Genomic DNA, 17,737 nt, shown 5'->3' on the forward strand with positions numbered 1-17,737 from the left:
CCCAACTCTACTGCAGCACCTGAGGTGGCATCAACAGATCCAGTAGAAAAACAGAACTGTCCAGCAATTTGACCAAGACTGTCCTCCATCTCTTAGTCTTCTTCCGAGCAGCCAGTCTGCATCCTCCATCAGTACAGTGTCCATGTCATCATCATTAGTTACTGCTTCTCCCACTCAGACTCCTCCCCAGCCTGTTGCTTGGCCCGCCCTGTAAGAGGCTTACAGGGCGGGCCAAGCAACAGGCTGGGGAGGGGTTATGTGAGAAGAAGGCAGAGCGGCCTGGGCACTTACAGCCCGAACGCCGCCCCTGGGCACTTGCAAGCGCTCATTTACATATGAATACAACTCAGTTTTTGCCCCTGGTGAACATCCAAACAAAAAGACAAAGGTACCATTTGACTGATCTATAGTTATGCTATAGTGCTATGTAAGTGGTCTATAAGGGCAAATTGTGGTGACAGACTTCCTTTAACAAAAATATATAAGACTAGAGGATGTTGTATACAAATTTTCAGGGCAATTGGAGCAGCTTTGATCCATGTACAATAGATACAGACATCAATTGAATAATAATATTTACTCCTCTCTAGTGCAACACTATTTAAAAAAGTATTGTACAGTAGCTTGCAGAAAGTGCTGCTCATGTCTAGGATAGTGTGCATATATTGGCTGTTCTTATGTGGCTAGGAAGGCCTTCCTGGACTTGCAATGACAGAATGGTCTACTTTTGTACCACTTTATCTGCAACGTCCCAACTCACTAGAATTCTACTTTGCATATGCTGGAGCATCTGTACAAGCAGCGTAAGGCAGTGATTACATAATGTACAAGAAAACCACAACAGGTAGCATGGTTTATTTTGAGCTCAGGAAGTGGCAGCTCATCAAGGGTGCATGTTGCATACTCAGGCCCTTTAAACAGGCCACCAAATTTGTCAGTAGGCACAATATCGGCATTAACAATTTGTTCTGTCCTACTTATATGTGAAGGTGCATAGCTTGACAGACAGCTAAACCTTATCCCGGCAATGAATTGACAAAGAAGTAACGTCCAACATTATCTTTATTGAAATTATGTAAATGCACGGTAAAAATGGGGAACAGAAAAAACAATGCGCTTACTAATGGGGTCTGACATATAGTAATGCATATACTGTACAAACACATATGCATATCTAACCAAACCATGTTTCCTATCTGCATAACAAGCATGGTCCCTAGCTGCTAACTATAAGCTGCTATAAAGCAAAGGAGAAAGATATGCAAATATATATGAAAACAGATGCAAAAACAGGCTGTAATGTGGCTATGTGACATACCAGTGAAGCTACTGTGAGCTTAGATGTAGAGGATGTCTCAAGAGGCTTCCAAGCCATATGCTATCCTTAGGCAGTGATGACTGTGAATGAAGAAAATAGCTGCTATTTGCAGGGATGATGATGTCACTAACATAAGGAAGCTGAAGTAGACCAAACTTGTAGTGTGAAATAACTGCAATTGTATGTAAAACGGCCACTAGATGGTGCTGTTACACAATATACAGAGAATTATACATAAAACATATTAACTATGTATGAAAGTTATGCATAAATTAACAATAAGCTTGCTGAAGGCATGACACTCCCCATCTGGTATCTATAGTATACCACATTACGTCACTTCTGGAGAGAGCAGCAAAATCAGTTCAGTAACAGGTCTGAGGAAGAGTTTAGGCTCATGTTGCCTGCAGACTTTAACTTTCACCTTTCTAACCTTCCCATCTTCACTTGGGAACACCTTGGATATCAGTCCCGAAGGCCAGTCATTTCTTTTCGACTGAGGGTCTTTGACAAGGACAACATTACCAACTTCCATGTTGGGTTTGCTGGTTTGCCATTTGTTGCAGACATGTAGTGTAAAGAGGTATTGTTTCCTCCATTTATTCCAGAAGGCATCTGCTAGGGTTTGCACTCTTCTCCATTGACATTTGTACAAGTCTTTAGTACTAAACTCACCAGGGGGAGCTGATGCTGTACCGATCTTTTGGGTGAGAAGAGTGGAAGGAGTGAGCAAGAAAGGATCCTCTGGGTCGTTGGATATTGAGGTAAAAGGTCTGGCGTTTATGATCGCCACTACTTCGGCCATGAAGGTTGAGAGGGTCTCATGAGTGAGCTTTGAAGTTCCCAGCTCTAAAAAGATAGAATAAAGGATCCGGCGGACTAAGCCAATCATACGCTCCCAAGAGCAAGCAGTTCTGGTCAGCAATATATCGCTCTACATGACCACTGTCAATGTTTGAGGGGATATACAGTTCTTTGCAGGCTCAAGCAAAGTTGGTAGCCCTATCAGAGTGGATAAGTTTAACTGGGCCTCTAATGGAAATGTCTGAGAGCATTTATAAAGCTGGATGTATCCAAAGACTCAATAACTTCCATATGCACAGCCCTGATACTCATGTACGTAAATATGACTGCCCAGCGTTTACTGTTAGCATAGCCTCCTCTAGTGTGTCATGTGGTGACAGACCAGGGGCCAAACACATCAAGACCAACGTAAGTAAAGGGGGGTTCTGTACTGAGACGGTCAGCAGGGAGGTTAGCCATCTTTTGTGACTCAAACATACCCCATAGTTTTTGGCAAGTGACACATACTCACAAGTCTTTTGGCTCCCATTAACCAGAATCAAGCCGTAAAGCGCTTCCAGTGAACAAACGTCCCTAATGTTTAGTATTCCCGTGATAGTGTTGCACAAGTAAGGATGCAATATGATTGCTTGAGAGTAGAATTGAGCGAACACCTGGATGTTCGGGTTCGAGAAGTTCGGCCGAACTTCCCGGAAATGTTCGGGTTCGGGATCCGAACTCGACCCGAACTTCGCCCAGAACACGAACCCCATTAAAGTCAATGTGGACCCAAACTTTTCGGCACTAAAAAAGCTGTAAAACAGCCCAGGAGAGGGCTAGAGGGCTGAAAAAGGCAGCAAAATGTAGTTAAATCCCCTGCAAACAAATGTGAAAAGGGAAATGAATAAAAATAAAAATAAAATAAATAAAAATTAACCAATATCAATTGGAGAGAGGTTCCATAGCAGAGAATTAGGCTTCATGTCACCCACCACTGGAACAGGCCACTGTCAGATATTTAGGCCCCGGCACCCAGACAGAGGAGAGAGGTCCCATAGCAGAGAATCAGGCTTCATGTCACCCACCACTGGAACAGGCCACTGGCAGATATTTAGGCCCCGGCACCCAGACAAAGGAGAGAGGTCCCATTGCAGAGAATCAGGCTTCATGTCACCCACCACTGGAACAGGCCATTGTCAGATATTTAGGCCCCAGCACCCAGACAGAGGAGAGAGGTCCCATTGCAGAGAATCAGGCTTCATGTCACCCACCACTGGAACAGGCCACTATTCAGATATTTAGGCCCCGGCACCCAGACAGAGGAGAGAGGTCCCATAGCAGAGAATCAGGCTTCATGTCATAGCAGAGAATCAGGCTTCACGTCACCCACCACTGGAACAGGCCACTGTCAGATATTTAGGCCCCGGCACCCAGACACAGGAGAGAGGTCCCATAGCAGAGAATCAGGCTTCATGTCATAGCAGAGAATCATGCTTCATGTCACCCACCACTGGAACAGGCCACTGTCAGATATTTAGGCCCCGGCACCCAGACAGAGGAGAGAGGTCCCATTGCAGAGAATCAGACTTCATGTCATAGCAGAGAATCAGGCTTCACGTCACCCACCACTGGAACAGGCCATTGTCAGATATTTAGGCCCCGGCACCCAGACAGAGGAGAGAGGTCCCATAGTAGAGAGTCAGGCTTCATGTCATAGTAGAGAATCAGGCTTCATGTCATAGCAGAGAATAAGGCTTCTTGTCATAGCAGAGAATCAGGCTTCATGTCACCCACCACTGGAACAGGCCACTGTCAGATATTTTTAGGCTCCGGCACCCAGACAGAGGAGAGAGGCCCCATTGCAGAGATTCAGGCTTCACGTCATAGCACAGAATCAGGCTTCATGTCAACCACCACTGAAAAAGGCCATTGTCAGATATTTTTAGGCCCCGGCACCCAGACAGAGGAGAGAGGTCCCATAGCAGAGAATCAGGCTTCATGTCACCCACCACTGGAACAGGCCACTGTCAGATATTTTTAGGCCCCGGCACCCAGACAGAGGAGAGAGGCCCCATAGCAGAGATTCAGGCTTCATGTCATAGCAGAGAATCAGGCTTCACGTCAACCACCACTGGAACAGGCCATTGTCAGATATTTTTAGGCCCCGGCACCCAGACAGAGGAGAGGTTCATTCAACTTTGGGTTGCCCCGCAATATAATGGTAAAATTAAAAAAAGAGGATTGAATGAAGTGCCCTGGAGTACAAGAATATATTGTTAAGGGGAGGTAGTTATAAATGTCTAATCTGCACAAGGGATGGACAGGTCCTGTGGGATCCATGCCTGGTTCATTTTTATGAACATCAGCTTGTCCACATTGGCTGTGGATAGGCGGCTGCGTTTGTCTGTAATGACGCCCCCTGCCGTGCTGAATACACGTTCAGACAAAATGCTGGCCGCCAGGCAGGCCAGCACCTCCAAGGCATAAAAGGCTAGCTCTGGCCACGTGGACAATTTGGAGACCCAGAAGTTGAATGCGGCTTGAACCATCAGTCAGTGCATGGAGGGGTGTGCACAGGTACTGTTCGACCATGTTAGTGAAATGTTGCCTCCTGCTAACACGTTCCGTATCAGGTGGTGGTGCAGTTAGCTGTGGCGTGGTGACAAAACTTTTCCACATCTCTGCTATGCTAACCCTGCCCTCAGAGGATCTGGCCGTGACACAGCTGCGTTGGCGACCTCTTGCTCCTCCTCTGCCTTCGCCTTGGGCTTCCACTTGTTCCCCTGTGACATTTGGGAATGCTCTCAGTATCGCGTCTAACAACGTGCGAATGTACTCGCGCATCTTCCTATCACGCTCCAGTGCAGAAAGTAAGGTGGGCACATTGTCTTTGTACCGGGGATCCAGCAGGATGGCAACCCAGTAGTCCGCACACGTTAAAATGTGGGCAACTCTGCTGTCATTGCGCAGGCACTGCAGCATGTAGTTGCTCATGTGTACCTCCCTCTGAGTCGCTTCTAAGAGACTGGCCTGAAAGTGCTAAAAATAACCCCTCTTCCTCCTCCTCCTCCTCCTGGGCCACCTCCTCTTCCATCATCGCCCTAAGTGTTTTCTCAAGGAGACATATAAGTGGTATTGTAACACTGATAACGGCATCATCGCCACTGGCCATGTTGGTGGAGTACTCGAAACAGTGCAACAGGGCACACAGGTCTCGCATGGAGGCCCAGTCTTTGGTGGTGAAGTGGTGCTGTTCCGCAGTGCGACTGACCCGTGCGTGCTGCAGCTGAAACTCCACTATGGCCTGCTGCTGCTCGCACAGTCTGTCCAGCATGTGCAAGGTGGAGTTCCACCTGGTGGGCACGTTGCATATGAGGCGGTGAGCGGGAAGGCCAAAGTTACGGTGTAGCGCAGACAGGCGAGCAGCGGCAGGATGTGAATGCCGGAAGCGCCCACAGACGGCCCGCACTTTATGCAGCAGCCCTGACATGTCGGGGTAGTTGTGAATGAACTTCTGCACCACCAAATTCAGCACATGCGCCAGGCAAGGGATGTGCGTCAAACCGGCTAGTCCCAGACTGCGATGAGATTTCGCCCATTATCGCACACCACCAGGCCGGGCTTGAGGCTCACCGGCAGCAACCACTCGTCGGGCTGTTGTTCAATACCCTGCCACAACTCCTGCGCGGTGTGGGGCCTGTCCACCAAACATATGAGTTTCAGAATGGCCTGCTGACGTTTACCCCGGGCTGTGCTCTAGTTGGTGGTGAAGGTGTGTGGCTGACTGGATGAGCATGTAGAAGAAGAGAAGGAGGAAGCCGATTATGAGGAGGAGGCTACAGGAGGCAAAGAATGTTGCCCTGCGATCCTTGGCGGCGGAAGGACGTGTGCCAAAGAGCTCTCCGCCTGGGGCCCAGCCGCCACTACATTTACCCAGTGTGCAGTTACGGATATATAGCATCCCTGGCCGTGCTTACTGGTCCACGTATCTGTGGTTAGGTGGACCTTGCCACAGATGGCGTTGCGCAGTGCACACTTGATTTTATCGGATACTTGGTTGTGCAGGGAAGGCACGGCTCTCTTGGAGAAGAAGTGGCGGCTGGGAACAACATACTGTGGGACAGCAAGCGACATGAGCTGTTTGAAGCTGTCTGTGTCCACCAGCCTGAATGACAGCATTTCATAGGCCAGTAGTTTAGAAATGCTGGCATTCAGGGCCAGGGATCGAGGGTGGCTAGGTGGGAATTTACGCTTTCTCTCAAATGTTTGTGAGATGGAGAGCTGAACGCCGCCGTGTGACATGGTGGAGATGCTTGGTGACGGAGGTGGTGGTGTTGGTGGTACATCCTCTGTTTGCCGGGCGGCAGGTGCCAACGTTACTCCAGAGGCGGAGGAAGAGGCCGAGGCAGCAACAAAAGAGGTAGCAGGGGGAGCCTGAGTGAGTTCCTTGTTTTTAAGGTGTTTACTCCACTGCAGTTCATCTTTGCATGCAGATGCCTGGTCATGCAGGTTGTGCTAAGGTTCAGAACGTTAATGCCTCACTTCAGGCTCTGATGGCACAGCGTGCAAACCACTCAGGTCTTGTCGTCAGCACATTGTTTGAAGAACTGCCACGCCAGGGAACTCCTTGAACCTGCCTTTGGGGTGCTCGGTCCCAGGTGGCGGTGGCCAGTAGCAGGCGAACTCTCTTGGCGGCGGGTGTTCTGCTTTTGCCCACTGCTCCCTCTTTTGCTACGCTGTTGGCTTGGTTTTCAGGCGCCATCTGTGCGCTTTCTGCAGAAGACTGGGTGGGAGATAATGTGAACCTTCTGGATCCACTGTCGGCCACCCAATTGACTAATGCCTGCACCTGCTCAGGCCTTATCATCCTTAGAACGGCATTGGGCCCCACCAAATATCGCTGTAAATTCTGGCCTCTACTGGGACCTGAGGTAGTTGGTACACTAGGACGTGTGGCTGTGGCAGAACGGCCACGTCCTCTCCCAGCACCAGAAAGTCCACTAACACCACCACGACCATGTCCGCGTCCCTTACTAGATGTTTTCCTCATTGTTACCGTTCACCACAATAAGAAAAATATTATTTGGCCCAATGTATTGAATTCAAATTCAGGCCTTTTTTTACAGGCACCTAACACTATTTGGCTATCTATTTAGGTACCGTATTACACTATTACAGGCAGAGCAGAAACCACTGATTTAGGGAATTGCTAATTTGGGAATTGTATTTCAACCCAGAACAAAAACTGTGCTTTGACGGACACTAAATAACTTGACCAGCCACAGCAGTAACCACAGATTTAGCTGGATATAAATTGTAGGCCTATTATTTAGGTGCTGGATGACAGGTATACGTTTACGGACAGAATTAGACTTGGAGATGCACGGTAGCGTGTGAAGTTATTGAGAATGACCCTATCAGCAACTTCAATGTAATATACCCTTTTATGGATAGATTTAAATTTGGCCTGCTACAGCAGAAACCACTGATTTAGGGAATTGCTAATTTGGGAATTGTATTTCAACTCTGAACAAAAACTGTGCTTTGACGGACACTAAATAACTTGACCAGCCACAGCAGTAACCACAGATTTAGCTGAATATAAATTGTAGGCCTATTATTTAGGCACTGGATGACAGGTATACGTTTACGGACAGAATTAGACTTGGAGATGCACGGTAGCGTGTGAAGTTATTGAGAATGACCCTATCAGCAACTTCAATGTAATATACCCTTTTATGGATAGATTTAAACTTGGCCTGCTACAGCAGAAACCACTAATTTAGGGAATTTCTAATTTGGCAATTGTATTTCAACCCAGAACAAAAACTGTGCTTTGACGGACACTAAATAACTTGACCAGCACAGCAGTAACCTCGTATTTAGCTGAATATAAATTGTAGGCCTAGTATTTAGGCCCTGGATGGATGACAGGTATCCCTTTACGGACAGAATTAGACTTGGAGATGCACGGTAGCGTGTGAAGTTATTGAGAATGACCCTATCAGCAACTTCAATGTAATATACCCTTTTATGGATAGATTTAAACTTGGCCTGCTACAGCAGAAACCACTGATTTAGGGAATTGCTAATTTGGGAATTGTATTTCAACCCAGAACAAAAACTGTGCTTTGACGGACACTAAATAACTTGACCAGCCACAGCAGTAACCACAGATTTAGCTGAATATAAATTGTAGGCCTATTATTTAGGCGCTGGATGACAGGTATACGTTTACGGACAGAATTAGACTTGGAGATGCACGGTAGCGTGTGAAGTTATTGAGAATAACCCTATCAGCACCTTCAATGTAATATACCCTTTTATGGATAGATTTAAACTTGGCCTGCTACAGCAGAAACCACTTATTTAGGGAATTGCTAATTTGGATATTGTATTTCAACCCAGAACAAAAACTGTGCTTTGACGGACACTAAATAACTTGACCAGCCACAGCAGTAACCACAGATTTAGCTGAATGTAAATTGTAGGCCTATTATTTAGGCGCTGGATGACAGGTATACGTTTACGGACAGAATTAGACTTGGAGATGCACGGTAGCGTGTGAAGTTATTGAGAATGACCCTATCAGCAACTTCAATGTAATATACCCTTTTATGGATAGATTTTAACTTGGCCTGCTACAGCAGAAACCACAGATTTAGGGAATTGCTAATTTGGGAATTGTATTTCAACCCAGAAAAAAATATATCCTTTGCCAGACAGCAGACAGTTATACAATAGGCTAGCCACAGCTGAAACACCAGATTTAGGGTACTGCTATTTTGGCAATTGTATTTCACCCCTCAATAAAATAGCAAGCACAGCCAAGCCCCTGATGTAGGATATAGCAAAAAATAAAAAATAAAACACTATTGATTGTTAAATGGACTTGGTGGCAGCTTGTGCTGGCGCACCATAAGACACAAAGTGGCCGCCGATCACCCCAGAAAAAAGTGACAGAAAAACGCTCTGGGCAGCCTAAAAACAGTGAGCAATTAAATATCAGAGGTTGAATGATACACAGCTGTATATCGATCACTTCAGTGTTTTTGAAGAGTAAATCACTGCCTAATCCGGCCCTAACAGCGGCGCTATGTGACTCCAGCTTAAATAAAGGCTGGGTCACATGCTGCACTGGCCATTCACAGCCATGCCAATAGTAGGCATGGCTTTGATGGCCTCTTGGGGCAAGTAGTATGACGCTTGTTGATTGGCTGCTTTGCAGCCTTTCAAAAAGCGCCAAGAAAGCACCGAACACCGAACCCGAACCCGGACTTTTACGAAAATGTTCGGGTTCGGGTCCGTGTCACAAAGACACCAAAATTTGGTACAAACCCGAACTATACAGTTTGGGTTCGCTCATCCCTACTTGAGAGTATTATAGGAGTACATTCATTACTCTTGAGTTTTGAATTTGAAATACGTCCTCCAACTCTCAACAGTCCATTAGCATCTATGAAGGGGTCAAGTCTCCAGAGGGAACTGTCTTTAGGAACACCCTTTTGATTTCAGATGAGTCCAAGTTCTTGAGCATAAAACTTTGTGTTGGATACAATGGATAATAACGTCTCGTGCCTGTGTGAGCTCGTCCACTGTATGAGCCTTGTGACAGTAATGCCAACCTTTTCAGTGCTCTGATCCTGTGGGTGTGGTTCTGAAAGATTTGGCTATGTGGATCAAGCCAGCTATAGCTCTGTTCAGTGATCTCCACGTAGAAAACTTGTTGAATCGTTTGGATCCAAGCTCTTTGTTCCAAATCTCTGCATCAACGTTTGGTTCCAATAGTTCAAACTTGTCTTTCTGAAGAGTGTCAAGGACAGGTTTGTAAAGGAATGGTGGTCCTGTGAGCCATGTGGTATCAGTTGGTACATAGTGCCATTGGTAGGCTGTGTAGACCTCCTGATTCTTTGAACTCTGATATGAACATAGACATAAAATCTCCTAGTCTCATTGTAAATGTAGCCCAACACTACTTTGCTGTCCGTATAAAATACTGTACTATCAAGATTTACATCTACTTCAGACACAAAAAGATCTGCTAGCTCAACTGCTGCACAAAGTTCCAATCTTGGTATGGTAAGCTCATGACTTGGTGCCAGCTTTGCTTTGCCCATTGTAAAGCCAATTTGGACCTGGCCTTTAATGTTTATAGTTTTAAGGTAAACGACTGCAGCGATTGCTTTTACTGAGGCATCACAAAACATGCACAGCTGCTTGGACTGAACCTCAGCAGGAGAGAAGTGGGCATATGGCCTATGTATACATTAGATAATGCTTTTAGAGAGTCTCTCCATGTTACCCATAGTGCCTCTTTCTCTGAGGGAAGTGGCAAATCCCAATCATATACATCTGTGGTTAGCTCCCTAAGCCGAGTCTCACCTTGGATGATCACAGGAGCTGCAAATCCAAGTGGATCGTATAGACTGTTGATGGTGGACAGGACTCCACGTCGTGTTAAGGGTTTCTGTTCTTGGTCGACCTGAAAGGTAAAGGTGTCAGACTTGAGGTCCCAGCTGAGCCCTACGCTGCGCTGCATGGGTAATGGGTCTGTTGTCAAGTCTAGATCCTTCAAATCACTGGCATGATCTTGGGTAGGAAAGTCCTCCATAATAACTTTGCTGTTTGAAGCTATCTTATGCAGCCTGAGGTTTGAACAGGAAAGCATACTTTTGAGTCCTTTTGAGTAGACCGATTGCGGCCTTTGGTGAGGGAAGCAACTTTAATCCATCATCTACATAGAAGTCTCTTTCAACAAACTTATTTACATCCTCTCCATAGACTTTTGCACCTTCTTGGGCAGAAAGTCTGAATCCATAAATAGCGACTGCAGGAGATGGGCTGTTGCCAAAAACATGCACCTTCATGCGATATTCGATAATGTCTTGGGTAGGGTCGTTGTCTTTGAACCAAAAGAATCTCAAGAAGTTCCTGTGCTCTTCTTTAACTAGGAAACAATAGAACATTTGTTGTATGTAGGCAACTACAGCAATGGGTTCTTTGCAGAATCTGATGAGGACACCGAGAAGTGTGTTGTTGAGGTCTGGTCCTGTCAAAAGGACCTCATTGAGGCAGACTACCTCATATTGTGAACTAGAGTTAAATACCACTCGGATTTGTCCTGGCTTCTTGGGGTGGTAAATGCCAAAGATTGGTAAGTACCAGCATTCTTCCTTTTCTTTTAGGGGTGGAGCTACTTTTGTATGACTGTTCTCCAATATCTTGTCCATGAATAAGAAAAAATGTTCCATCATTTCTGGTCTTTTCTTAAAGTTGCGTTGGAGTGAACAGAAGCGTTTAAAGGCTTAATCTCTGTTGTTGGGAAGACGGCGCCTCTGTGTCTTGAAAGGTAGTGGTGCAAACCCAAGTGTTTGTTTTATACTTGAAGAATCCTTGCTCTATTATGTTTAAGAAGGCCTCATCTTCAATAGAGGGAGCAATCTTGTAGTCTTCCTTTGTCCTCTGGAACACCTTGCAGCCCAAGTGGCCTTGGACTTCACCACAAGGATGGTTCTCGATTTCTGAAAAGTCAGGATACAGCACACTTGTCAGCTTCTCAATTACAAGGAATCGGTTAGGACAAGGCTGAAAGAGGGATGGACGTCCGTTCGCTAAGTTATTTGTGTAAAGAGAATTCACTGTGGTAAGGCTTGTGAACATTTCCTAAGCAGACATCACCTATAATGACCCACCCCAGGTCAAGCTTCTGGGCATATGGAGAATCGCGAGGACCGTTTATTTGTTTCCTCACCTTGTGGACTCTTATGATATCTCTTCCTAGCAGAAGTATTATTTGGGCCTCTGGGTCGAGTGCAGGTATGAGATGTGCTATGGATTTTAGATGTCCATAATATAATGCTGCCTCAGGTGTAGGAATCTCTTCTCTATTGTATGGCATCCAATTGCATTCGATCAAGGTAGGTAAAGGTAGGGATGCTTCACCATTTATGGATTCGATTTGGAAGCCAGTAGCTCTTCTGCCTTTTTCTTCACTCACACCTGTGCAAGTTTTAAGTGAATATGGAGAGCTGTGTCCTTTAATATTGAAGATATCAAAGAAAGTCGAGTTAGCAAGAGATCTATTACTCTGATCATCAAGGACAACCTTACCGCTTTCTCTTTATGTAGGATAAACTGTGACAAGACAGATCTTGGAGCAAGATTTGTTACTAAGACCTTTTCCGCAGACTTCGGTGCACTGGGGTGTCACTTCATTGGGTCTCTTTCCTCCCCGCCGTGCTCTACAGCCTGTTCTGCGGGTGTGAAAGTCCATGGAGCTGGCCCATGGTGTAAGGCTGTATTGTGCTCTTTACTGTTGTATTCAGAGCATTTGATGTTTACGGTACAGTCTTTTGCATTATGAGAGGTTGATGCACAACCCCTGTAACAAATGTGGTTCTCCTTGAGGAAAATTTTGCGGTCCCTGAGAAGTTTTTCTCTAAATCCTCTGCATTTCTGCAATCAGTGTGGTTTCTTATGTAGGGGACATTCTCTGTATGGGTCTTTTGTTGAGATCTTATCAATCTGTGAGGTACTGTAGGTTTTGTTTGAGGGGTCTTTGGAAGATACACTGGTCTTGTGTACTGAAACAGGTGTATCTTTCATGTTATGGAGTAAGACAGGCCTACCTGGTTTGGGGTAAGGGGTGTCAAACATTGAGAAGTCAAAGCTGGGATCATTCCTAGTCTTTGCTTGCTGGTGCAAGAAGTCCACAAAGAAAGAGAATGGAGGAAATGGGACGTTGTGCTGTTGATTGTACCTGGAACCTTGAGCAATCCACTTCTCTTGCAGGTTATAAGGTAGTTTTTGTACTACAGGGTTTACACCACGTGCAGTATCTAAAAATGCCAGACCTTGTAAATCTCCTTCAGCTTTGGCAACTTGGAGCTCTGTCAGTAGATCACTCAGTTCTCTCAGTTTCTGGAACCCTTTGTTCTGGATTTTGGGGAAATCCTCAATTCTTTTGAAGAGTGCGTTCTCAATCACTTCTGGTGAGCCGTAACAGTCCTCAAGTCTCTCCCAAATCATGTTTAACCCAGTGCTTGGGTAGTTAATATTAATGGCTCTTATCCGTTTTGCATGCTCTGCCGATTCATTTCCTAGCCCCTTGACAAGAAGATCAATTTCCTCACATGCAGACAGATCTAGGTCTCTTATTGTATTTCTGAATGATGAGCGCCATGACCCAAAGCTTTCAGGTCTGTCATCAAACTTGGAGAGCCCCTTGGTTATTAACTCACGTCAGGCAAGGAATTTTAGGAACTCTGAGATACCTGGTACTTTGTTTAGTGGATTGTTGCTGTAGTAGTCACCCTACACTTGTTCTTTCTTAAAGAATTTGACTATACTGCGATAATTTGTAGGTCTGAATGCAGGTTGTGTTGGGAGTTGATGTCCTATGAAACTGTTGTCTCGGTCAAAGCGGGGTTCTTCAGCAGGTGTTGACCCTGTTTTTGGACTTGAATTTAGGCTGTCATCTGACTCCGCATGCTGCATGACGTAATCTGAAGTACGTTGCAAGTTATTGTTATGATCAGGTTCAGGCCCAACTATGCTTCTGGGTCTATTACTTGTGAAGTTCGCTGCTTCTTCTAACGCCCCTGCCTCTGCTACAGCGGCTGCAGCTTCCTTTTTCACAGTTAGTTTTTCCAGAGCTGCTTGTTGTTCAGCCAGAGCTGCTTGCATGTTTGCTTCCATGCGTGCTTTCTCCACTTTTAACTGTCTTTCTTGCTTGGCAAATCTCACTTTTAAATGTCTTTCTTACTCGGAAAATGTTGCACGGGTTTTAGCGGCTTCAGCTTTTGCGCGGGCAATGGCAACTGTGGAGCTACTCACTGATCTCTTTGAACTTCTGGAGCTAGCCGAGATGCGAGACCTTGTCTCGTACAGTTCGGATTCTCTTGACGACATAATGACACTGCGAACAGTTTTGCACACTTGAAACTGTTGTGGATGACGGGTTCGGTACCATACGGTCCAGCCTGTTGGATGTTGTTGACTCGCAGGGTTTGAGGAATCACAGTTCTAGTGTCTAGTGTCACGGTGGGGAGTGGGCGAAACCTCCCACCGTGCAGTGTCAAAGAGTAAAAGGGTATCAGCCTGGCCAAAAGGAGTAATAAGGGAGCAAGTCACCTCCCACCGTGTCCCTAATCCTCTCCCTGACTCCTGACCGTATGAGCGGACCCCGATGGTAGGACGACTCATACTCAGGATTCCTAGAGACCCTAAGTTGCCCTGGTAATCCCTCACCAAGGAGCAGTGAAGAAACGACCTGTTCATCCCAGTCATGGATGAACAGGAGTCTCTATCTGAGGCCAGGCTGCAAGGAGAGGGGAACACATACAGCTTAAGGAGATGGCAGGTAAGCGAAACCAATAACACACTTACCTGCCACAGACACACTGACTGGAACCTGTGCACAAGTGCTGCTGTCCACACCAACATTAAAGGACACAGCACACACAACAAACCACACAGGAACCAGGGACATCCATAGCGGCAATAAACATGAGACACGGGAATGTCTAGCAAACATGACACCAAACACGAAATCATATTAACTATGTATGAAAGTTATGCATAAATTAACAATAAACTTGCTGAAGGTATGACACAATTTCATATCTCTAATATGTATATAAGATGAAATTCTCACTCTGATGTAACAAAAGCTTGAGGAAATAATATAGCTTCTACATCTTTCTCGCCACCCTGTAGCTGTTGGGGACCCGCATAGAAGTCCCATGGAGGAGAAAGTGGAGAAGGAAGAGGAGTTGGTGCAGGGTGACATGGAGTTTTCCCAATCACAGCTAGGGAAGACGCTGATGATGGTTAAGACAACACTGGGCATGACCAACCACCACAGTTATGACTACTGTATAGACATACTTTTGATGAATTGTGATATAAGCGAGCACTCACTCTATGGCATTAATTGAATAGTGTTGAGCGCGAATATTCGAATATCGAATTTTTTTCGCGAATATCGGCATTTCGCTAATTCGCGAATATTTCGAATATAGTGATATAAATTCGATATTTCGAATATTCTTTTTTTTTTTTTTTTATTGTTATATTTTTTTCTTTCCCACTTCCCTAAAGTTGTTCTTACCTGTCCTTTGGATTCCTGGCTTCCTGGCTGCTCCAGTCAGTGCCCGTTGCCGCTTCTGCCGACTTCCGTGCTCATGGAGCGTCCCCATCACCATGGGAACGTCTCCATATACTAGAATGTACTGTCGGATTTGAGAATTACGTGAAAAATCGAAATTCAATTATTTCAAGTTATAATAATCGAATTTCGATTTTAACTTAGCACTGCTATATTTAATTCTAGCCTAATATGGAATATAGCAGTGCTAAGTTAAAATCGAAATTCGATTATTATAACTTGAATTAATCGAATTGCGATTTCAACTTGGACCTGGTTTACTATGGTTGGCTTGGTAGAATTAGCGAATATGACGAATGTATTCGTCATATTCCACAAAACGAATATAACGAAGTATTCTGCATCTTCGTTTTAGCTACCTATTCATCAACTTCGCTAATTCTAGCAATCATATAGGAAAGTTTACTATAGAGACAGCTAAGTTTAATTCGCTATGCGATTATATTACTTTGCTTTTTTTTTATAAATAGAATAATTATAATAATTATCAGGTATTATAATTATTCTATTTTTTTTTTTTTTAAAAAGCAGTCATATAATCGCATAGCGAATTAAACTTAGCTGTCTCTATAGTAAACTTTCCTATATGATTGCTAGAATTTGCGAAGTTGACGAATAGGTAGCTAAAACGAAGATGCAGAATACCTCGTTATCTTCGTTTTGTGGAATATGACGAATACATTCGTTATATTCGTTTTGTGGAATATGACGAATACATTCGTCATATTCGCTAATTCTACCAAGCCAACCATAGTAAACCAGGTCCAAGTTGAAATCGCAATTCGATTAATTCAAGTTATAATAATCGAATTTCTATTTTAACTTAGCACTGCTATATTCCATATTAGGCTAGAATTAAATATAGCAGTGCTAAAATAAAATCGAAATTCGATTATTATAACTTGAAATAATCGAATTGCGATTTTTCACTTAATTCTCAAATCCGACAGTACATTCTAGTATATGGAGATGTTCCCATGGTGATGGGGACGCTCCATGAGCACGGAAGTCGGCAGAAGCGGCAACGGGCACTGACTGGAGCAGCCAGGAAGCCAGGAATCCAAAGGACAGGTAAGAACAACTTTAGGGAAGTGGGAAAGAAAAAAATATAGCAATAAAAAAAATAAAAAATTCAAGTTATAATAATCGAATTTCGATTTTAACTTAGCACTGCTATATTCCATATTAAGCTAGAATTAACGAATATGGAATATAGCAGTGCTAAGTTAAAATCGAAATTCAATTATTATAACTTGAATTAATCGCATTGCTATTTTAAAAAGGAGAGTAGCCTGTTAAAATCGCAATACGCGATTATTTAAATCGCATATTAATCGCGATAACAAGAATAATGCCGAATATTCGATTTCGACTAATATAAAATGAATATTCTATCGAATATTCGCGAATTTCGTCGAAATCGAATATGGCACCTGCCGCTCATCACTATAATTGAATATATTTATTATTAATAGTATCCTCCAATAATTCATAAAATCATACATATAAAATCCAATGTCACATAAAATACAGTACACTATAAAATTTCAAAAATTTGGTCGGCCGACCGTAGATGTGCAAAGGACCACAATACGGGTAGATGGCAAACCACTGAGGAAGGGATGTGGAATCATCCCGAAACGCGTCTGGTATATCGGACACTCTGACAAAACCTCAGTCGAAATAAGCTTTGCATGGCCATGCTAGATTGGAAATTCGTATGATCCGAAAAAGGGAAATATTCTAAAACTGAAATCGACTCACCATCCAAGTGATTGCGCTCACTGGACGAAAGTCCCGTTCACAACATCGCGAGATTTGGTGAGATCATCGGACAACACGAACTGTGAGGGCGTAGTGGCGTCCCCAGCCCACCACCTGGACTCCTACAGGTATAGGATCTTCAAACAAGCTTAATAGGAGGTAAGAGCCATCTCTCCTAAACCATTTAAGGCCATTTGCAATATATATAGACGATTGCTTGGTTGACGCTACAGACTTCTTACATAAGCAGACTTTTAAACAGGAAGATATAGACTATCTGCATAGTGGTATATGTGAATAATTCACTGTGGATGATACACCGACTGGGATGAGCCAACCTATACGGCAACCGCTAATAGATATAGAAAGAAACATTTCAGCATTCACCAACATACAATCAATTACCAGGTGTCTCACTTTGACACAATTTTTCCTTTTTTTATGAAACATTATATATATTTTGAAGTGTTAACCTATTTTTGCCACCATCAGGCACTGAGGTTATAATTGTACGTTGCTATTGAAACATCCATTGCTACTGTTATCTACTGCTATTGATTGCTGATATTGCCATCTATTGCTGCTATTGCCATCTACCCGTATTGTGGTCTTTTGCACATTTACGGTCGGCCGACCAAATTTTAGGAATTTTGTAGTGTACTGTATTTTATGTGACATTGGATTTTATATGTATGATTTCATGA

Source organism: Bufo bufo, chromosome 1 (genome assembly GCF_905171765.1).
Source record: "Bufo bufo chromosome 1, aBufBuf1.1, whole genome shotgun sequence".
Classification (NCBI taxonomy): Eukaryota; Metazoa; Chordata; class Amphibia; order Anura; family Bufonidae; genus Bufo; species Bufo bufo.